At 41.7% G+C, this 21,501-nt stretch overlaps 1 long non-coding RNA gene across 4 annotated transcripts in view; it reads left to right on the top strand.

The window, feature by feature from the left end:
- Positions 1 to 21,501, top strand: part of LOC118090440 (uncharacterized) — a 285,250-nt gene that overhangs the window by 234,470 nt on the left and 29,279 nt on the right. For all 4 annotated transcript variants that reach the window (XR_004693255.2, XR_004693253.2, XR_004693254.2 and 1 more), the window contains one exon: positions 8,007 to 8,103. This is a non-coding gene — a long non-coding RNA (uncharacterized LOC118090440). The remainder of the gene's footprint in view (positions 1 to 8,006; positions 8,104 to 21,501) is intronic.

Below are 21,501 nucleotides of genomic sequence, written 5' to 3'. Positions count from 1 at the left end.
ATCTGGAGGGCCGAAGTTTGGGGATGCCTGGTCTAGACCATGCCCAAAGCTTTCTCAACAGAAACAAACCTGCTCAGTGAAGCATAGCCCCCATTTTTACAATCCTGATGCCCAAACCTTGTGGTCAGTGAGTTAGAGGCCGCTGAAAGGACTGATAGAACTGACCTTTGTTGAAGAGGCAAGAAAAGAAAATCACACACACAAAGAACTGGTGGGTGTGGAACATAAGTAACAAAAAAAAAAAGGATGAATGTTCAAAAGAACAATGTCAAAAAGAGCATTTGCTGCTATAGAATGTAAATGGTTTGCAAAGATTATCCAGATGCAAGTCTGGAAATTCTTTCAAGCGGGAAATCTTTGAGGATATCAACATTTGCGAGAAATCTTCTTTGATTATAAGCTGTTCAAACAGAGTGTTCCTTATTCCTTTAACGTTATCCTTTCCTTCACCTACAAATGAAGATAAATCTGGCAGCTGCTGTGTCTTTGATAGATGCAGATGTAACTCACTCTCTAAATCGCGAGCATTAATCATAGTTCTGATAATCATCACTCAGTGAGAACAGGCTCAAGTATAGCTAACTGTGGGGCTCCATCTGTGACTGAGATCAAGGATGAAAATTTAAGCTAATAAGGCCGGCCTCCTTGAGGTGCTCCACTCAATTTAAGGAGGGCCACAGGCAAGGTATACTTGGACTTCAGTAGGCAAAGAAGAACAACTGCTTTCATGTTCACATTCCCCACAAATTCAATTAGGGATGCTTCAGAATTTCACCTCCTCTACATCTCCCAACCACCCCCCCCACCCCACTCCACAGGCATGGACTCCTAGAGGCTGAGTCAATTTTGGGCCTCCAAAACTGGGCTGGGCCACCTCAATTTTCAGAGGGTGTTCGACTCCATGCAATGTCATGTGCGCAATTTCAAGACGTTGTGTGACATCACATTGGGTTCCCTCATTCCTCTGGAGAAGCTTCTGAAGAAGCCTCTGCCCACCCCACTCCCCATTTTAGTGGTTCAGATTGATCTTGTTCTGGTCCCAAAGAAGCACCAGTGATCTGTTTTCCATCATTCTTCTGACTTGGATTTGTGACATGCATGCCACAACATATATATGCCGCCTTAGCTACGTATATGAACAATCATTAGCAATCTCCAGGCCTGCTGTGTCAAGGCAAGGCTGTGGAGACTCCAGTTATAGCTGGAGAGCCAGTACAGCTTAATAACAATGACCTCATTATCAGTAGCAGAAGGAGCTGACTTGGGATATTATCATAACCATGTCAAATAATAGGGAAGCATTTTCATGACCAATATAATATCTATAGTGATCTTTCTTGTTCCTCTACTGGTTGTTGACTGTGAAGTTGATGGAATGTTGAAAAGAAACCAAAATCAAGGGCTGTGTCCAACTAAATCCTACTATTGAAATGAATGAACCTAAGCTACTCATGTTATTAATTTCAATAGGCCCACTCTGTGTTGGGCCAACGATGGATACATCCCAGCGATTCACTCTGGGTTGATGGCATTTAGATGGCACTCATGGAATACTATGAAAGGTTGTTGTTGTTGTTGTTGTTTAGTTGTTTAGTCATGTCCGTCTCTTCATGACCCCACGGACCAGAGCACGCCAGGCACGCCTGTCTTCCACTGCCTCCCGCAGTTTGGTTAGCACTCATAAATCCATTGAAACCATTTGTTTCTGCAAGGGTTACACTGATACTGCAAATGATGTAATATATAATAATATATATCATGATGCAGTAGTATATATTCTTTGTCTAAGGTGGAGGTTCCAAAATCTCTTTGAATTACATTTTAGACAAGCTGTGACCCTGTTTATGGCTTCTCCACACCTGCTCTATGTGATAGAAGACAAGTGAAGACAGCCACTACAATAATGCCACAACCCTTTTGCTTCACATTCTTTAAGCCATCCTATTAATAGAAGTAGCTTAAGTTAATGTGCCATCATCACTCTGGGAACCAGACGTTAATGTTTTAGAAATATGTGACTAAAAATAATAGAAACAACATGCTATTTTTTCCTTAAAATAGACATCCCCATTGGAATGTTAATGAATAAACCTTTAGTGACCAGCTATAGCCTAAATAATGGTACTTGGAGAACATTCAATTTGCTCAATGATGCATAATTGTTTAAAGATAATTACTGCTAATTACATTAGTTAATGCTAATTGACTCACACTAACTTTGAGACTGACTGATGTAGTTGGATATCTGTGAGGGACAAAGAATTATATTTGGCTTCAGCTACTTTCTTCTACATCTTAAATGTCTCAGAATTCCCCTGTTTCATATATTTCCAAATCAACATGGCAAAATTGTCTGGGTCTACCTGAATTTGTGAGGAATTCTACTGCTAGGTAATAGTTAACACCCATTCCTTGCAAGCTTGTTCTGTGCATTTTTGCTCATCCCTATTCAGAAGTGAATTCAAAATTAGGCACAGTTCATGCTCAGATGACACTTAGGTGAGCAATGGGTGCCACTGGCCTTCAATTAATTTAATTTCCCTTTCCTTCCAAGAAACTTCTTCTGTATATCATCATCCCAATAACCACCTGCTTCTCCTTTCTCCCCCATAAGGATACTGAAAGACATCAACTCAGATTACACAGATTGCAGGTTAATATGAGAGCAAAGCGCTGCAAGGAAGTAAACAAGGAAGTCCCCTTGATCAATGCTGCTGCATTCATTTCAGTGTGCTAGCATTGATTGCCCTTTTTAAACTGAAGGCTAAAGTTGAAAGCCTGCAAGTCAGTTTAATCATCAGCATCTGGAGGGACTAAAATGACACACTTATCTATCCTTTTATCGCCAGCTACCGTATTGGGCCAGTGGCTGGCAAAAGCCAGAACGATTCTACTTGCTAGCAGTAAAAAAGAGTGTTGTGTTGGGTCTTTAAATTGCTTACACAGGGACAACTCAGCTTGAGTTTGTAAGTTCCTAATACACGTGATTTATCCTGCTGGCTTTTAGTCTTCAATGCATAGCCTAAATTGCACTAATTAATCACTTCCACACCTTCCTCTCTCCTCCAAGTAGATGACAGATAATTACTAGCTTGTATTTCTCCCACTGGTAAGTTAGTGCTTTGATTGGCCTCCTTAAACTTAGGTCTGAGTTTCCTTCTAAAATTCAGGCTAGAGCCTTCCTAAGCTGTCCATTTTACTCTTGGAAAAACAAGCAGAAATGACTTACTATGTCAGAGAACCACTGCTGCCATTACTTTTATGGATTGCTATTTAGCTGCTTAATTAATGTCAGCACAGAGGTCTGAAAAATCCTCTGCTTATGTAATATGCATCACGACTACTGATTTGAAAAGCTATTAAAAGGAAGAAAAAAGATACAGCATAGCATTGGAAAAATAAATCTGAAATTATCATTGCTCTACAACTCTGAAACATCATATAGGAAAAAAATCAGGACAGCGAAGCTTCCTCAAAATAATAAATGCATGCACTGGTCCACTAACACAGCTACCTCCATCAATAGATGAAGCAGAATGAGATGGTACAATGGAGTATTTGGGTTGTATCCAAAGTAGTTCCTGAGTAATGCATCCCATCAGTACAAGGATTTGTGCTTATGCAACAAGACTTGCCCCTATAAATCTCTCCACTCCCTATAAATCTATTCTAGGGGTCCCCCCAACCCTCTGAAGCAGATTTGGGGAGGCACAGGACACACAAATGGGGAACAGAGGCAGGGAAGTCCATTGTGTAACTGGAAACCACTGACCTAATGGGACACATTAGTTGGATACCACTCTACAATTTCAACTTGAAAGCAGGAGATCACCTTTTAACAGTTAAAAAAAAAATCAATGAAAGTAGACAGCAAACATTGGAGATGTTCATGGAAGGATCCCAACATTTCTCAGATGTAGTCCTTTTCTGTTTACATGATTTATTTGTGGGGAAGGGAACACATACAGAGAGAGAATGAAGTGGAATTTCCTACTCTCCTAACTTCATTCTGCTATATACCTAGATCTCATTTCTACATGTAAACAAAGGGCAAATTCACATGGTGTTTCTGAGCCGTTTGCAGGACTTTCTTCTAACTGGAATGTTGAACACTACAACTCCAATTGACTGAAGGCAGAAAAAGATCTCGGTGGGTATCACCAGGCATCTGCCAAGACCCACAGCCCAGTTAGGAGGCACACTGGCAATCCACAATGCCTTGATCCATTTAATTTGGCTGTGCTGCCTATGACATACATTTGCAATTAGCTATTGCCATCACAGCCACCCCAATGAAGACTCAAGGCACCACTGTGAAAGGTTATATTTATTAAATATAACATTGCGTTGGGAAAACTTAAGGATCAACAGAGAACAAATATTTATTTTGATCTTATCATTCTTTAGCATGTCTGTGGCAAGAAAAAAAGGGGGACAGGATTCTTACACCTTTAAGAGCTGTTTAGGAGAGGCACTTTATGTTATACTGTATTGAGTATATGACATAAACTTCACTAGTTAATCAGCTAGTCTTCCTCTGAACTTGCGTGTACCATATGTAATGCCCTCCCCATACCCCCATCATAGCTGCCAAGTTTTCCCTTTTCTTGCGAGGAAGCCTATTCAGCATAAGGGAAAATCCCTTAAAAAAAGGGATAACCTGGCAGCTATGACCCCCATGTCCAAGTATGCCAGAGTATTATATAAGCAGAAGTTCTCACCCGGTTTTGTGACTCTGAAACTGTGACTTAACAGAGAGATAGTTTAGCTAAAAGCAAAGTCAAAAGCCCCAGCAGAAAGAGTGTATGGTAAAGTATATGGGACTAAATGAAACTTAAGATGAGAATAAATCAAGTATTGTCTTTGCATACTTTCTTAAACAAATTCTATGTGATATAGTTGGTAATAATAATAAAGCAGGTAGGTTGCATAGCTAGAGTCCTTCAAGATTCAGGAAATGGCAGAGTGCCACAATAAGTATATTGCAGCAGGAGTGCAAAAGCCTTTGGGAAAAGACTGATTCTATTTTTCTCTAGGATATGTGACAGGCTTCTTCCAGAGGTGTTTCCCTCATGCCCAGCTGTGCATTGCAATGTTTGAGCAGGAAGCTAACATGCTGGTTGTTTCCTGACTAGCAATGCCACCTACTGGGTGCACTTGTCCTCAACTTGGCTTTACCAAACCCTAGGGCTAATTGCAACCAACCACAGGAAGGACATGTGACAAGGATATGCTGTTCTGTTGCACTTTGTGAACGAACCTCAATAGAGAAGGGTGAGTTACCCCTATTGGTGAGGGTTGTCGACTTTTAAAAAACAGCAGTCTGATTCGTAGCAATGAGCAGGTGATAATGGAACTCATGGCTAGTTCTACGCCATGAAGACACTTTTGACCTGTAAACTGTCAAAAGTACAGGAGGAAGCATAACCCCAACATAACCTACATACTGTACAGCTCTCCAGTGTGTAGAAAAGTACTTTCTACATGTTTTGAAAAATCATCTCCAGGAGGTTGTACCCTTAAAGAACAGAGGATTTTTAGCACAAACGTTTCCTCATTGTTTTGGTTTAGCTCTTTATCTCTCTGTCTGCATATGGTTCTGTCTTGCATGTGACCAGAAAACAGCACTCCTTTTTTCCACTGCTCGGCTACCCAAAAGTTGAAAAGTTCACATGGGAAGATACACTTGTCACTATGAATAAACTCCAACATACATCTGAAAGGAAACACTTTTAATTGTGTTTGGCATTTCTGAGAGTTAGATACAGTCATTTCATGAGAGCTACATTGCTGGAACACAGACAGTATGAGGTCAAAAAGTAGACTTAGATCAATTGATTGATCCATCTACTATCTCTTATTTGTGTGCTTAAATGTGTTTATGAGCTTTCCCATGACAAGGAACCCTCACAGGGCTGGAGTGTGTGGCCCCATGTACTCTATACACTTTTACGGTCATAACTTCTGAAGAGGGTGATAGCTTATTCATTAAGCGTATTTGGGACCAGTTGAGAATAGGAGTTGGGGAAGGAATTTGATTCTGTTCACAATTTCATGAAAAACTACCTAATTCGCACTTCTCATCACAAACTGAAGCACATGTATCCATCAAAATGTATACTTCTCAAATGCTGTGATGCACTTCTCCAACAAAAAGAAATGTGTACAATTGGGGAAAACGTACATAAAACTACATGTTTTGGTTAAAATAACATGGAATTGAGGGAATATGCTTGCAGAAATATGTGTCAGAACTGCATTCTGAAATGTGTTTATTAGGAGAATTCTGTTCTAAAATTCAGATCTCAAATAGCTGCTGGAATTTAAAGATTTGAATTCAAGAGAATGAGGGAACCCAGTTTGATGTAATCAGTCATATCAGTTGAGACTTTCCTGATGCTGTTCTTTTCTTGCTTTAGAGAAGCAACAAAAAATCTTGTCTGGCTTCCTTAATGTGTCCTCAAATCCTTCCATGGCAGGCCTATTCTACATAAGCCTAGCCCACAGGTGGCTGAGGACCGTACCACTTCAAACTGCAGCTGAAGAATGCCATTTTTGAATGCTCCTCTGAATAATGAATTCCCTGCAAGCAAATTCATATCACATCAGGGAGAATCGTGGCTTCTTCCCTGTGCTCTGGGTTTCTGCATGCACAGAGTTTTGATGTAGAAGAACTTTCAAAAATGTAATTTCCCACACATCAATACCAGAACCAGGAACGTAGCATCCAATTCTACAGCCTCATTCTACCCTATGTGCATTGGTTGGAGTCTGTCTTGTCTCAAGAGACAATGGAGTGTGCATCCAGGGGTGAAATCAAACCACTGTGTTTGCAGCACCAAAGTGACCTCCTCAGGATGCAAGCCTGGGCAGTGTGTATGGAGGTCCTGGGCTTCCCGGATGACAAGACGCCACTCTTGGCCTCACTGATGTGGTCCAAAGGAAAGCAGAGCAATATGGTTGGCACCAGTTTGGCTGCAGGGGGTGCAGACCAGGCCTAGGCCTTGCACATAACTCAAAACATGTGCTAACACTTTCCTGAACAAAACTATACCATGGTTTCAAACTTGTACTTGAGGTGGGGTCAGCTGTGAGTGGGATGGGAACTAATGGGTAGGAGTGATAGATGCTTAATTTCTCCTGTGCCCACCAATTCTTCCTTTCATGTGCCCCATTTCCCAGCTGGACATACTTTCAATTTTTCAGCGTAGCTTCAAGAAAAATAATAATATTCCATTAGTGAATCAATGGAGAGGAGGGTAAGCATTAAACACCTCTTCAAACACAAATCCCAGTTCTCTCTTGCAAGTGGGTCCCAAGACAGGAAATTCTGATTAAGTTTAATTTCAACAATGAAAGTTGATGTGGGGTAATGGAAAGGAGACATGATTTATGCCCGAGATTGCAATTTTCATTCTTTAAATCTACTGGGGAACTTACATTGACATCAGTTGAGCTTAAAATTGCGTGCTGTCTAAAAATGCAATTATGCATATTGCTATCAGAAGTAGTCATTTGTGTCATATGAAATTGCTGCTGCCTTTTTGTTGTCTGTTCCAATTAGGAGACTATGTACAGCAGTGGTTGTCTATCACAGTGGTTTTCAGATGTTTTCTACAGGAGACCCCGCCTGCTCTGGTTTGCCTTTCAAGATACACATTTGCCACAATCCCCCTGTGTGTTGCATGGGGTTTGGGGGAATATTATAATGTGTTTGCCTGCTTCAAGCAGAGTACAAGCCAGGCCTATTGAATTGCCTTGTTGCCTAATATGAACCAGCATTTGAGAACACCCACAACATCCCATGCATTGAATGGTGGGGACGGTATTACAGTGGTGAGAATGTTGCTTCTCAAGGATGCTTTGGCCATTACTGACCTTTGCATTTAGGAAACCCCTGATAAGCTTCTAAAGAGCAACAGGGTTCACAAGAAGATAGCTGGAAGATGGTCAGTCTTGTTTTGCTTGTTTTGGTGGTGTTGAGGAAACTCTGTTTTGTTTTTCAGACTTCACAACTGTATGCAGAAATCATCAGAGAAGGCTCACTACATTATTTATTGCGGAAGTAGGAACTCTACTCAAATGCTAATTGAGTCCAAAAATGTAAGTAGCAGAATGCTGCTCAATATATATATTTAATATATATATATATATATATTAAAAATAGGAGTTCTAAATTGGTTTGCCCATTGTTTTGCACAAGTGTTGTTGTTTTTTTGTTGTTGTTTTTTACATGGCTACTTAGGAATCTTTGTTCAGGGGTTGGGGAAGGAGGCATATGTTCTTGATGGAACCCTGGGAAGCAATTCAGGAAACATTAATTATTTTATTAAATTGGCTAGATGCTTTATACCAGTGGTTCTCAAACTTTTTTCTCTGGGAGGTTTGCTGTTGCCACCAGTGATGGCTGAAAGAAGAGAGGCAAAAGAAGGACACTTCTTGCAAAGAACATTCATATGCCTATGACATTCACATTCTGCAAATGAAGTGGTGAATTGGGGGGTGAGAGGCATTTTGCAGCTACCCTAGGAAAACACTCCCATTTTCAAAATCAGACAGGTTTAGCAATTAAGGACAGCTGTGCTGTTGTTGCTTTCTAAGTAAGGGATTAAAAGTAATCAGCCTCTAAGCGTATGCTAGCAAAGGCTACCAACTTCTGATGCCTAGCCTGGTGGATGCCAGTCACAATCAGCATTTATGTTCATAAAATATTTCTACTTGAATTATGAAAGGGGGGGGGGTCAGAGCATGGAAGCTCAACTCATAAAACAAAATGGGTAAAACTCATATTCCAGCCTACCCTTACATAACAAATTGTAGGTGTTGTATGAAAATGTTGATGCTGTGTTTGAAACTTTTAATGATATAATGTTTTTATGTTTTTAGATATAAGTTACCTGGTGACATTTTAAGAATGTGTGGCATTTTGAAACAGCCTTTATCTTAGCAAGGGTTTGCAATAGAATGAGGAAGTTATAATGATTTGGCCTTAATTGTAGAACTTTAAAACTTACCAATAACAATGTGAGGCAGTTACATGTAGGTAGCCGTGTTGGTCTGCCGTAGTCGAAACAAATTTTTTTTAAAAAAATCCTTCCAGTAGCACCTTAGAGACCAACTAAGTTTGTCATTGGTATGAGCTTTCGTGTGCACACTTCTTCAGATACTTCTGTTTCAGTGTATCTGAAGGAGTGTGCGTGCACACGAAAGCTCATACCAATGACAAACTTTGTTGGTCTCTAAGGTGCTACTGGAAGGATTTTTTTTTTTTAAATGTGTAAGGCAGGCTTGCAATATCCTCTGTGGCTGTTAATAAAGGACTATTCCGTTTGCCTCAAATTCTCTATGGGCAGCTTTAGAGAGGGCTTTAGACATGGCCTTTTGCAATCAAGAGACTTTTAAGTTCTTCATACATTAATGACAATGGAGATTAAGGCTCAGAAGGAAATAAAAATGACTGGATTGGTCTGTGTTCTCTCAGGGCCTGCTTTGAAGTCACACATGCTTTTCTGTCTCTCCAATTTTAAGCAGAAGGGAATATGCACATATTTTTTCCCCATTAGGGTTAGGAATAAGGATAGGGACCCACATTGTTCAAAACAAATACATTATTTGAGAGGGGCTGGTTTGGAAATCAAAGACAAAGGAGTGATTCAAAGTGGAGTCACACGCAAAATGTATGTCGGCAGTTGTGGCAACTAGAATTCTAGCAGGGAGCTCATCATGAAGATCAACATAGAACTCAAGGATGAATAGTTTTGGTGCTTGACGCAAACAACAAAATGGTACTACTAGCCTCCCTCCTTTTTCATATACAGAAGCTATCTGGAATGACAGCTGAATACTTACTGACATTGTGTTGCAGGGGTTTGGACTAGATGACCCATTGGGTCCCTTCAAACACTGCAATTCTATGATCTTATTCTATCACATGAAAAGGTTTCAGGCAAATGTAGGGAGTACAAGGCAACTCACATGACATGTATGGCATGCATGCAGCCTATTTCAAGCACCGCCACCCCAGAATCCTGGAAAGTGTAGATTACTCCTCAGTTTACCCGTAACAAACTACAGTTTCCGGTATTCTTGGTGTTTGTGTGCTTTAAATGTAGGGTGTATATGCAGGCACGTACAGCTCCATTGTCCAACCACTTGCCACCACTCCTTGCCCCTGCCAGCATCTGCCACCTGAGGCAGATGTCTGACTCTGTTTCACAGTACAGCTGGCCCTGACAAGGTCTGAGTGAGACATTACACTGTAAACTAGAGAAACTGCTTCATGCCCAGAATGCGGTCTTATTCTGCAGTCTTTTTCTGCCACCTGCCTTCATGTACAAACAACATGTTCTTGCTTGAGTGCTAGAACCTAGCTGACAAGAAACAAAATCAATTGGTAGGATGCCCGGTGGGGCATATTTATCAAGTTATTGTCTAATGCCTTTATGTGGAAAGTTCATTTCAAGTCTAACTTTTCAGTGGCATTAATGTGCTTGGTGAACTGTGTTTAGAAGTAGGAGAGGAGCTGGGCAACTCAGTTTCCAGTCTGGGGGAGGCAAAGATGGGGAGGAACTGTCTACAGACAGAGGCTTGCGTCTCACAAGCTTTGCACATTGGATTGCTTTACTGTATGTTAGCAATGCAAACAAAACTTAAGTAATTAAAGTAATGCAAAAAAAAAAAAATGCCAGCTCTATCATTAACAGGCATATAGCAAAGCTGAGGTCATCACTTCCAAAAATTTCTCCAGCACACAGTTGGGATGTGTGGATTTGGCATGTCCAAAAAGGACTCATAGTTCTGTGTATCATTTTGGGGGGATGTGGCATAGGTTCACGGTAGAGCAGCACATGTTGCAGATCCATTGCCAGTTGGAGTAGAAAATACCAGAGCAAAATGTAGAGCATCTTGGATTTAACAAATTGAGTGAAAGCAACATCTTATATAAAACTATTAAAGCAATTAGTTGCCTTGAATATATTGTAGAAAGGAGGGGATACAAATTAATATATCATCATCAACAAAAGGTCAATTTCAGCAAACAACACAAAGGTTGCAATCTTAAACATGCTTACAAGGTTTGGGAACAGGCCTCATTGAACACAATGGGGCTTACTTCTCAGTAAATATGTATAAGATTGCCACTTATTTCTGTTAAGAAATTTAGCCAATGCAGCATTTGTTCACATGAAGAAGGAATGATGTGAAAAGGCTTCTACTGTAGCATTTCTGCCTGTTACATATCTGTTAATGGAGCAGAAGTCTTGCCGGGGCGAGGGGGGGGCGGGAGGTGGCAGCCCCAACCAAGATGAAAAATACCTGCTTTGAGAGATTTCCAATTACTGTAGCCTTCATATCTCCAGTCACTTGAACAGTGTAGGTTTCATTACTATTAATTAGATTTTTCAAAAAGATGAAGCTTCTGGATTTTGCCTGCTTCCTTTCCTGCATCTAAAATTCCAATTCCCACAATATTCTCACCGGGATAGGTTTGGCTTAGTCTCATTTTTTTGCACACGAGATCAATGCTCGTTCAACATTTTTAAACCTGTGCCTTGCAAAAGGTTCCCTTAAAAGCAAAATTGGACTAGCTCTCTGGAACACTGTGTAGTTGGTTAAAAACAGTCTGTGTGTAACGACTCGGTATTTTTGTGCTCCAGGGCAATAATTAGTCCACCCAAACAAAAGATTGTTAAAAATGAGGATGCACTGGGAAGCCACATAAAACCAGGAGAAAGCAGTCTAATATTTAGCTATTAAAAATATACCGTGCAAGGCCAGGAATGCACATCCATTGCTTTGGAGAGCTGTTTGATCAATAGGATATGACATTAAAATAACTCTCAAGCACTCTTCTTCAGAGCCAATTAATACTTGCCCAGGAGTCTGCAAGGTAAACAGGACAAATAGCAGTAGGCTGCCAGCAATAATCATTTGGTTCACACAGAGATGCAAAGCAATCCAGCTGGGAAGTTGATGGAGGGAATAAGAAACTGCAGCCTGGAGCCTCATCTAGGTGCAAATGGACGTTCTCCTTATCCCCAACATCTCTGAATACACTCCACCCTATTCAGTCAAAATTCCTGCCATAATTCCCTGCATGATATAGAAAGGCACTGAATAGCTGCATCTCTCTTACATGATGTTTCCCACGGTACACATGGGCCTCACTTGTTAACTTTATCCCTGTCCTGGCTATGCTAAGGCGGAGGAGACTCTTGCAGCAAGGAAGCAGGCAGTCTTGCCCGCAATGAAATGTTGTTGATTTTCTAAGAGGACAGTTGGAACAAAGGTCCATCCTCCTCTTTCTCACAGTAGCCAACTGGTGCCACTGGAAAGCTGACTATCAAGACATGGAGGCAATGACTTTCTTCCCCTGCTGCCCCAGGCAGCTGGTATGTAGAGACATATAGGGACGCAAGTGGTGCTGTGGTCTAAACCACTGAGCCTCTTGGTCAGAAGGCCAACATGCACTTCCTCTAACCTCATATCTGAGTGATACTTTGCTTCCAAAGCCTCCAATACAGAGTCTTTCATAACAGCACAGCCTAAAGACAATCCATTAAAACAAGGAGAAGCAGGCAGCAGCAGACAACCACAATGTTTGAGGGCTGTTGCAAAAGAAGTGTTTCAGGGTAGTGTGGTGCTGAACATTTCTCCTGCATTTTTCAACCCTTAAGCAGAGCTTATTTAACTGGAATTAATTGTGTTGTACATTACTGCTTAAAGAACATTAGTGGTTAAGCACATTATCTTATCAAAGATAATGCGGGTTGCGGAAGGGATGTAAGAAATCTTCCTGGTTTGGGTGGGTGCTGGGGATCTGCAAGACAGTGTGCTTAGGGGGCGTGCATGAATGAATGCTTAATTCTGATTGGCTAATGGGCTCCCTATTTATTCCTAGCATCTTTTGATTTTGGTCACTCGTGCTGGTTTTGAATCTCTCTCCCAACCACCGCTTGTTTTTAAGGTGTTAGCCTGGCATTGCTTTGCCTTTCAAGGGGTCGCCTGTATTCAGGGGCCCAGTAGGAAATTTGCCATCTGGCTGATTGGCCTTGCCATTTGGTTTTTGCCTACTGCTAAGCAAATAATGTGAGATGAGCGCGCAACCCCAGAGTCGGTCACGACTGGACCTAATGGTCAGGGGTCCCTTTACCTTTAAGCAAATCGTCACAACTTGTTAGGTTGGCAGTTAGGCTTTTGGTTAATTAATTTGTTGGAGGAGGGGTGTGGCATCTACATGCCTACCCTCTTCTTAACATTGCTCCATATAGAAGTATTCCGTTAAAGGAATCCTGGGGCTTTGTCTCTCGTCCTTACATCCCCGCCATATGGCGGGGCTGGGGGGCCTCTTTACAGAGACTGAGCCTTGGGGAACACTCATGGTCAAGAGGGGGGAATGTCTGGGCACAGCTACCTCCTCTCCCATTGGGTGTTTACTTGACTTCCCTTTACGCGTGGGGAAGTCGGAGTTGGTCCTGTCCAAAGTGGACAGATGGTGATGGTCCTGACCCAAGTGGTCAGATGGAAATGGTCCTGCCCCTATGGGCAGATGGAAATTGGTCCTGTCCCAAAGCGGGGGACAGATGGTTTAACCAAAAGCCTAAGCCAACACTCAAATAAATAATTGTAATTAAATAAAGTTGTGGCCAAAATAATGCCAAAAACCCAAACCAAAATTAAGTGTCCTGGTGTGAGTTATTTGGGGGGGATTTCGGGCCTCCTCGTCACGCAACCAGTCTGAACAAGATTCACAATTTGTCCTGTAACATCCTAGCAGTTTCCTTACACTTTCCTCTTTGTATTATATCCTCCAACTGCCTAATCTTGTTCAAATTTAGATTGAAAGCTCCTTTGGGCAGGGACCCAATTTCTCCTGACATGGCTTGATAAGCTCCATCTTCTGTAGGCTTCTTCTTGCCTGACACTGAGGAGGGAAGATATTCCTGGACTGTGTGAAAGGATCTCTTTGCTGAAGGATAGGATATATTGAAGAGCTTCCCTTGACATCAAGTGAGCTGTTCTGTTACAAATTAGTTGAGTAGCAGAAGCAAATACTGTATATTGGAAAACTCTGTCAGAAAGGTTGGCTGGGTGGCTGTCGGGGGAAAGTTCTGAGCATAAATTTAAGTTTTCTGATGGAGTAGAATGTTCTCCTGAAATTCAGGAGGGGCCTTACTGGTGCTTGACATTCCACCATGTATTTCAGATATAGCATAGGTGATTGATATATTCTTAATGTGGTGATTCTCACACCCCCCCATTTTTACTTTACCTTTCTCCCTTTATTGTTATATGTTATTCATCCCCTTCTCAATGAATAACCTAAATTATCACCATCTAATTAATAACCATTTTTATTTGTGGAGGTATAATAAAGGTCATTTGAACATGTGCAAACTGTCTATCCATCATTCTGAATATAGCATGTTTGGATGCATACCATTAAGAGGAAATTAATGGGCTCTGTTGGCTCCTATGCAGGCCTGAATTTACATTTCTTTAAAAATGATAATAGTCCAGTCATGACTTCTCTTACCAATGTTCCTTATAACTGGTACACAGCATATTGTGACCTTTTCTGTGAACCGCCCTGAGATCTCCAGGTATAGGGCAGTATATAAATTCAATAAATCAATAAAAATAAAATAATAAATATTCCCTGTCACATTAAAACATATTCTGGTTCATCTCTGTTTTTTGGCAGTATTGTCATCTGGGATGGGAATAATTAGCATTTCATGGTAAGTGCAAATTATCCCCTTTGTGTGTTTCATGCACAGAAGGGGATAGTGAGATAACATTGTTGGTCCCTTGGCAAGATCTAACTGAGTACAAATCCCCGCTGAGCCGAGAAGCTCAATAAGTGCTGTCACCCTCCTTTAGCCTAATATTCCTCACAAAAAATGTCAATTGCATTGACATATTTAAAGTGTGTGTGTTTCAAAAAGAATCAATGTGCTATAGACTGTTTCACCACAGTGCAGCTACACTTGACGCTCACTTCATAATGAAGTTTGTAGGCACTCAGTTCAGTAATTAAAATTCAAGCTTTCGATAAAAATGGAGATGACTGGACAAGCCCTGCTCTTCACGTGTATGTTAGAAATTAATGCAAGCAAACCTTGCTGCCGATTCAAAAGACAACAGGGCCTTTGTAGACCTGTGAAATGAATATATATATATATATTCTGCCCATATTTGAAAAAGTACAGTATTTTGTACTTTGTGGGTTTTCACAGGAGGACGGCTGCAAGTGTGACTTTCTCCCCCTTTCTTCTAACCCTGAGCTTGAGTCATCCAGTGCCTATCCATTAGACAAAGAGGTAGAGTGCTAATAGTATACCAGAACCCCTGAGCCAGCAGAAGAATTGTTGCAAAACATCAACTACCTATGGGTGTGCAGCATTCTGGATGAGACATGTCCCACTGACATGGAAAGGAAGGGCTCTAGTAGATCAAAGTTAGGAGTCTAGTTCGGCATCGTGCTGTGGTTAGCCAGATGCCTCAAGGATCTGTTCATGCCATCCATTTAAAGCACGTTATTTCCCCTGAAAAATCCTGGGAATAATAATTTATTAAGTGTGCTGGGGATTGTGCCTCTCTGAGGGGTAAACTACAGTTCCCAGAATTCTTTGTAGGATATAATGGGATTTCAATGGATGGTGTGTATGCAGTGACAGTCATAGCAATTCTTCATAAGTCTTTCATGTTCATTTCCTATACCCAGAAGAATTGCAATCAATGAAAAGAAAGTTATTGAGTCAAGGCTCCTACTTGGGAATGTGGAGCAGGGGAGAGGTTTTGGCAAATATTTAAACTTATTTGGAGGGGGCGCTTCCAAACATCTCTGATTTATGTAATTTGATATTCTTTTGTATTCCCATCCTTATCTTTGTGTCTTTCCCATCTTCCCTTCTTGCTGTAGCCTCAAGTTATCTGACACAATTGCAAGTGATCAATGAAACTGGCCTATTATTTGTGAATAGTATGAAACTGACTAGCTGATTAATTCTCCATGTTCTGGCATTGTACAGATTAAACAGCGTTCATACATCAGGACCTGAGTTTTTTATATTCAGTGATTACAAATTCAGGAAAGTATTAAAAACTGTCTGGCTCATTCTATAAAATATGAAGAATAAATATAGCTATGTATAATGTGCAGCTGTACTGCCGGCCAAATGAGGCTTGTTTCTCAAGTTTAATGATCTGGAAATGACTTCAGTGTGGCACAGGCAACCCAGTCGATATGTTTATACAGCAGAATGCAAATCACAATGCTATCGATGAGAATGAAGGGCTCCCTTTGAACACCTGCATTGTTCTGTTCCTTCCAGTTAAATAAATGGTTTCATTTCAATCTTTCTACAGGAGGAAATGAATACCCATTATTTATTACTTCCCATTTCTTGAAAATGTTGCACTTGGTGGGTCTACTTAAGTGGAGTTAGACAATGACCATACAGTGAATGATCACCTCACTTTCACCACACTGAAATCACGGTTCAGTGGTACAGCATCTGCTTTGTATGTACAAGGTCTGAAATTCAATCCCCAAGACCTCTGGGAGAGACACTCTACCAGAAACCTTGCAGAGTCACTGTCCCAGGTGCGCAACCTGGGAGTCATTCTGGACTCACAGCTGTCCATGGAGGCGCAGGTCAATTCTGTGTCCAGGGCAGCTGTCTATCAGCTCCATCTGGTACGCAGGCTGAGACCCTACCTGCCCGCAGACTGTCTCGCCAGAGAGGTGCATGCTCTGGTTATCTCCTGCTTGGATTATTGCAATGCGCTCTGTGTGGGGCTACCTTTGAAGGTGACCCAGAAATTACAACTAATCCAGAATGCGGCAGCTAGACTGGTGACTGGGAGCGGCTGCCGAGACCACATAACACCGGTCTTGAAAGACCTACATTGGCTCCCAGTACGTTTCTGAGCACAATTCAAAGGTTGGTGATGACCTTTAAAGCCCTAAACAACCTCGGTCTAGTATATCTGAAGGAGCGTCTCCACCCCCATTGTTCTGCCCGGACACTGAGGTCCAGCGCCGAGGGCCTTCTGGCGGTTCCCTCATTGTGAGAAGCCAAGTTACAGGGAACCAGGCAGAGGGCCTTCTCGGTAGTGGCACCCGCCCTGTGGAACACCCTCCCATCAGAGCTCAGAGAGATAAACAACTACCTGACATTTAGAAAATACCTAAAGGCAGCCCTGTTTAGGGAAGTTTTTAATCTGTGATATTTGATGTATTTTAATGTTTGTTGGAAGCTGCCCAGAGTGGCAGGGGAAGCCCAGCCAGATGGGAGGGGTATAAGTAATAAATTATTATTATTATTATTATTATTATTATTATTATTATTATTATAATATTATCTGTCAGTGTAGACAATACTGAACTGCATTCAATACAAAGCTGTCTCCTATGTACCACAAGAAATTCAGGAACCACCCCTCCCCCCATTTTCCTGCTTTCATTTGTAACTTTTTTTTAATTCTTCTGTTTCAGTTCACCATCTTCTATCTATTTGTTGCATTTATATACCACCTTTTTCTCCAAGAGGATCAAGGCAGCGGCGGAGGAAGGGTGGATGCAGGCTACCCTGGGTGTCAGCACTGAGAAGGGTAATAAAATGCTGGGTGGCACTCACCGCGGGACCTGCAGCACACCCGAGCCACGCGTCTCTCCTGGGAGAGACTCGGCTTGGGCACACGCGGGCTCCGTGCTGCCCAAATGACCTGCCCGCTGCCTCCCCTCCCCCAGCTGTAGGACGGCTGAGTGGGAGGAGGCAGGCAAACTCTGGAGGCCCCATGGTGCGCCTCGCCCCAATTGGCAGCTCACCCCGCCCCTGGGCATGCCACCCCAGGCAGCTGAGCAGCCGGCTTCCTCCGCCACTGGTTCAAGGTGGTGTACATAGTGCTCTCTATTCTCATTTAATCCCCACCACAACCAAGTGAGGCATAGGAGCCAACTCCTAGGGGCCACGGGGGCTTCAGCCCCTGCAAAAAAATATTTGAGCGTGCACTGTGCCATGTGATCAGTTCTGTGGTGCAAGGCTTAACTGGGCCCCCACAATATTTCATTCAATTTGTTACTCCTGCAGTGAGGTAGGTTAGGTTGAGAGGCAGTGACTGGTCCAAGGTCATCCAATAAGCTAGAGTAGGGATTTAAACCTGGTCCTGCAGGTCCTAACCAGACACTCTAACCACTATACCACACTGTCTCTCCAGTGGGGGTGGGTGGGATGCTATTTCCCATTGTTGTTGTTTAGTCGTTTAGTCGTGTCCGACTCTTTGTGACCCCATGGACCATAGCACGCCAGGCACTCCTGTCTTGCACCGCCTCCCACAGTTTGGTCAGACTCATGTTGGTAGCTTCGAGAACACTGTCCAACCATCTCGTCCTCTGTCGTCCCTTATTGAGAGTTAAACCTGGACCACCTGTGTGAAAACCAAGAATCCTAACCCATAGAACATATGGGAAACTATAATGGAGTCATGGAATGTTTCAGTCATGTTCAGTTTCAGATGGCAGCATGCAGTTTAGAATTAAATCAGTAAGCCTTTCGAGCAGGGCTGGTCATTGAAGTGATAGTCTGCAGTTAGCTAAACTGGGTTGTTTTATCAAACTGGGGAGAGGGGTGGTGTATCTGGATCCCTGAAATGGGATAAGTGATTTTCTTTGAGAAGTGAAAATTTGAGAATAGGTGTTGGTGTTGAGAGAAAGAAAAGCTGCACAACTCAGTGAAAGCAAAAACTATGTGGCTGGCCAGCCACCAAATGTGGCTGGCTGTGGCTGCTGCAGATACTGGCTAGTAGCCATCATTTCCATGCCTCAAAGATTTTCAGTGCAGAAAGGAGGTGCTCTATGAAGGAGGAGGTGCTCTTTGGAACAAGAAAATTGTGGCTGCTGGCCAATCAGCTGGCAGCTACAGCTGCACCTGTCATGTTGCAAGCCACTTAAATAGTACATCACTTTCCAGAACAGTTGGAGGGAATAGGGAGGAAAGAAGAAGGTTCATAAATAAGCTGAAGTAAAGATACTCAGTCCTCCCGCAAACCAAGTTGCCATTTTTTATTCTCCACCTCTGAAAGTTGGTAAAATTCCTTCTTTCAATGTGCCCTCTCTGGAAATTAAAGTGGGGAGTAATTGTAGGAACACATTTCATAATAGATCTACAATGAACCAATACCAATTAGGCACCACTGACAGAAGGGAAAGCCTTGTGTCTCAGTGGCAGATCTCTGCAGAGTGAAGAGTGGTGGTATGCTTCCCACTCTCAATATCATGTGAGGAAGGCTGCCCCTTGTTATCTGATGGGCTTCCATTCTATTCAGAAGAATGAGACTGTTGCAGAGGCCTCTGTGAAACAATCTTTCACCGAGAGGCACTTTCAGTTTCTTAAGCCTGGTATTGCGTTGTACTTTTCCAAGCCACTGGTGGAGTGAGAACATCCAGGTCCTAAACACTTTAGCTGGGGGGAAAAAAACCTTAAGGATCTATTGTGCGAGATCCCATGGTCAGAAATACTCAAATAGAAGGGTGCCCAAGATGCCAAAAGAAGTATAGTGACCAGGTCAAGGGAAGCAATAGTACCATTCTATTCTATCTCATTCAAACCACAACTGGAATATTGGGTCCAGTTCTGGGTGCCACAATTTAAGATGTTGTGAACCACCCTGAGATCTACGTATATAGGGCAACATACAAATAATAAAATAATAAGGATGATATTGACAAGCTGGAACATGTGCAGAAGAGGGCAACCAATATGATCAAGGTTCTGGAAACCAAGTCTTGTGAGGAATGATTAAGGGAGCTGGGTATGTTTAGCCTGGAAAAGATGAGAATAAGAGGAGATAAGATAGCCATCTTCAAATATCTAAAGGGCTATCATGTAGAAGATGGAGCAATATTGTTTTCTCCTGCTCCAGAGGATAGGACTTGAACCAAGGAGATTCCAGCTAAACATCAGTAAGAACTTTCTGACTGTAAGAGACTGTACAGACTGTAAGACAGGGGAATGTACTTCCTTGGGTGATTGTAGACTCCCCTTCCTTGGGGACTTTTAAGTAGATGTTGGATGGCCATCTGCCATGGATGCTTTAGCTGAGATTCTTGCATTGTAAGGTGTTCTATGATTCTAAGAGAATCCAGTCATCTCTCACTCAAGGAGTTGAGCACTGATGATTGTTCCATAAAAGCCTGGCTCTTGGTTTTTCATGCCTTCTTTAAGAAAGAGGAGGAGAAACATTTCAGCTATTTAGCTACATCAGTTAATTCTTATTTTTAGATGGTCAGAGGCTCTGCCCTTTTCTTTGCAAATGCCATTACAAGGCACCCAAGTTATATGACTTACCAAGCACAATGAAAGAGACTGTTGTATTATTGCTTTTGTAATAAGAATGGCAGACTGTTGTAGTCTACACCTAGCAATGATAAACTATTGTACTTGGAAATATTAATAAGGCAGTACTGTATGCCATGTGGATTTATTTTCCAATCACAATAATGTAAAACACAACTAAGCACAAGATAAACCACATGCCGTCTTAACAAAATTAAACCAAACATTAAAAGCTTGGGAGGAAATTCTATCCATAGTTATAGCTGTAATAGACAAAATCCATGTGATACATTTCTGTGAATCTATTAACACAAATCTGCATCTGTATCTAGGATGCATGTGAACAAGTGTAATTTAGTATTAAAGTGGGGAAAAAGAAGAAAATATCAGCCATAATCTCAAAATTAAAATTAAAATAAATTTGATTTTCTTTTTTTTAACAGCCCAGAAATATCTTCAATAGGTCATTTCTGAACTGAGTTAGATGACTAGATCGAATAAGTTTAACGTTTGCTCAATGCTACCTCTTGCTTGCTTCCGATATTGTCAAAAGTTGCTTGCTATGGCAAAATCATTCATGGCAAAATCCTATGTATGTCTTTTTAAGAATGCACCATTGACTTTCAAGAGACTGCATATGACCAAAATATAGGATTGGATGTGAAGTTGACAAATTCAGAGTAGAAATTTTCCACCCAACTCCCCTTTTTGGCAAGTGGAAGAGAAGTGCCCATATACTTGCTTAAATTGTCTTGTGATCAAAGTCCCATTTTGCAGTGATTTTCCCTGTCTAAAACAATCTCCATGCCCCCACATTATTCACCTTCTAGAGAAGCTTCTGAGGCTCAAGTGACTTCAAGGGCAAAGGAAGGTGCTCAAAACCTTCCTTTAATAAACTTCCTTAACTTGCACTTTTATTCCATGTGAAAAGAAAGGAAAAATCTGACGTGCCATTTTTAGCTGATTACAGTGTTTGAAATGCTGCAGAGGCAATATTTTGACCAGCATTTAGCTCAACCATTTGTGGAAAGGGGTGGGCAAATAGAAATCTGAATGAAGTTTGGGTGGGTGAGTTGGAAATTTATTCAGAAATGTGTGGGGATAGGGATTTCAAACATTAGCTGAAACACCCTCCTGACTTTCTGTAGTTTGCCAGCAC

Source organism: Zootoca vivipara, chromosome 8 (genome assembly GCF_963506605.1).
Source record: "Zootoca vivipara chromosome 8, rZooViv1.1, whole genome shotgun sequence".
NCBI classification, from domain to species: Eukaryota; Metazoa; Chordata; class Lepidosauria; order Squamata; family Lacertidae; genus Zootoca; species Zootoca vivipara.
The sequence above is the reverse complement of the archived record's forward strand: the minus strand, read 5'-3'. Positions and strand labels throughout refer to the sequence as shown.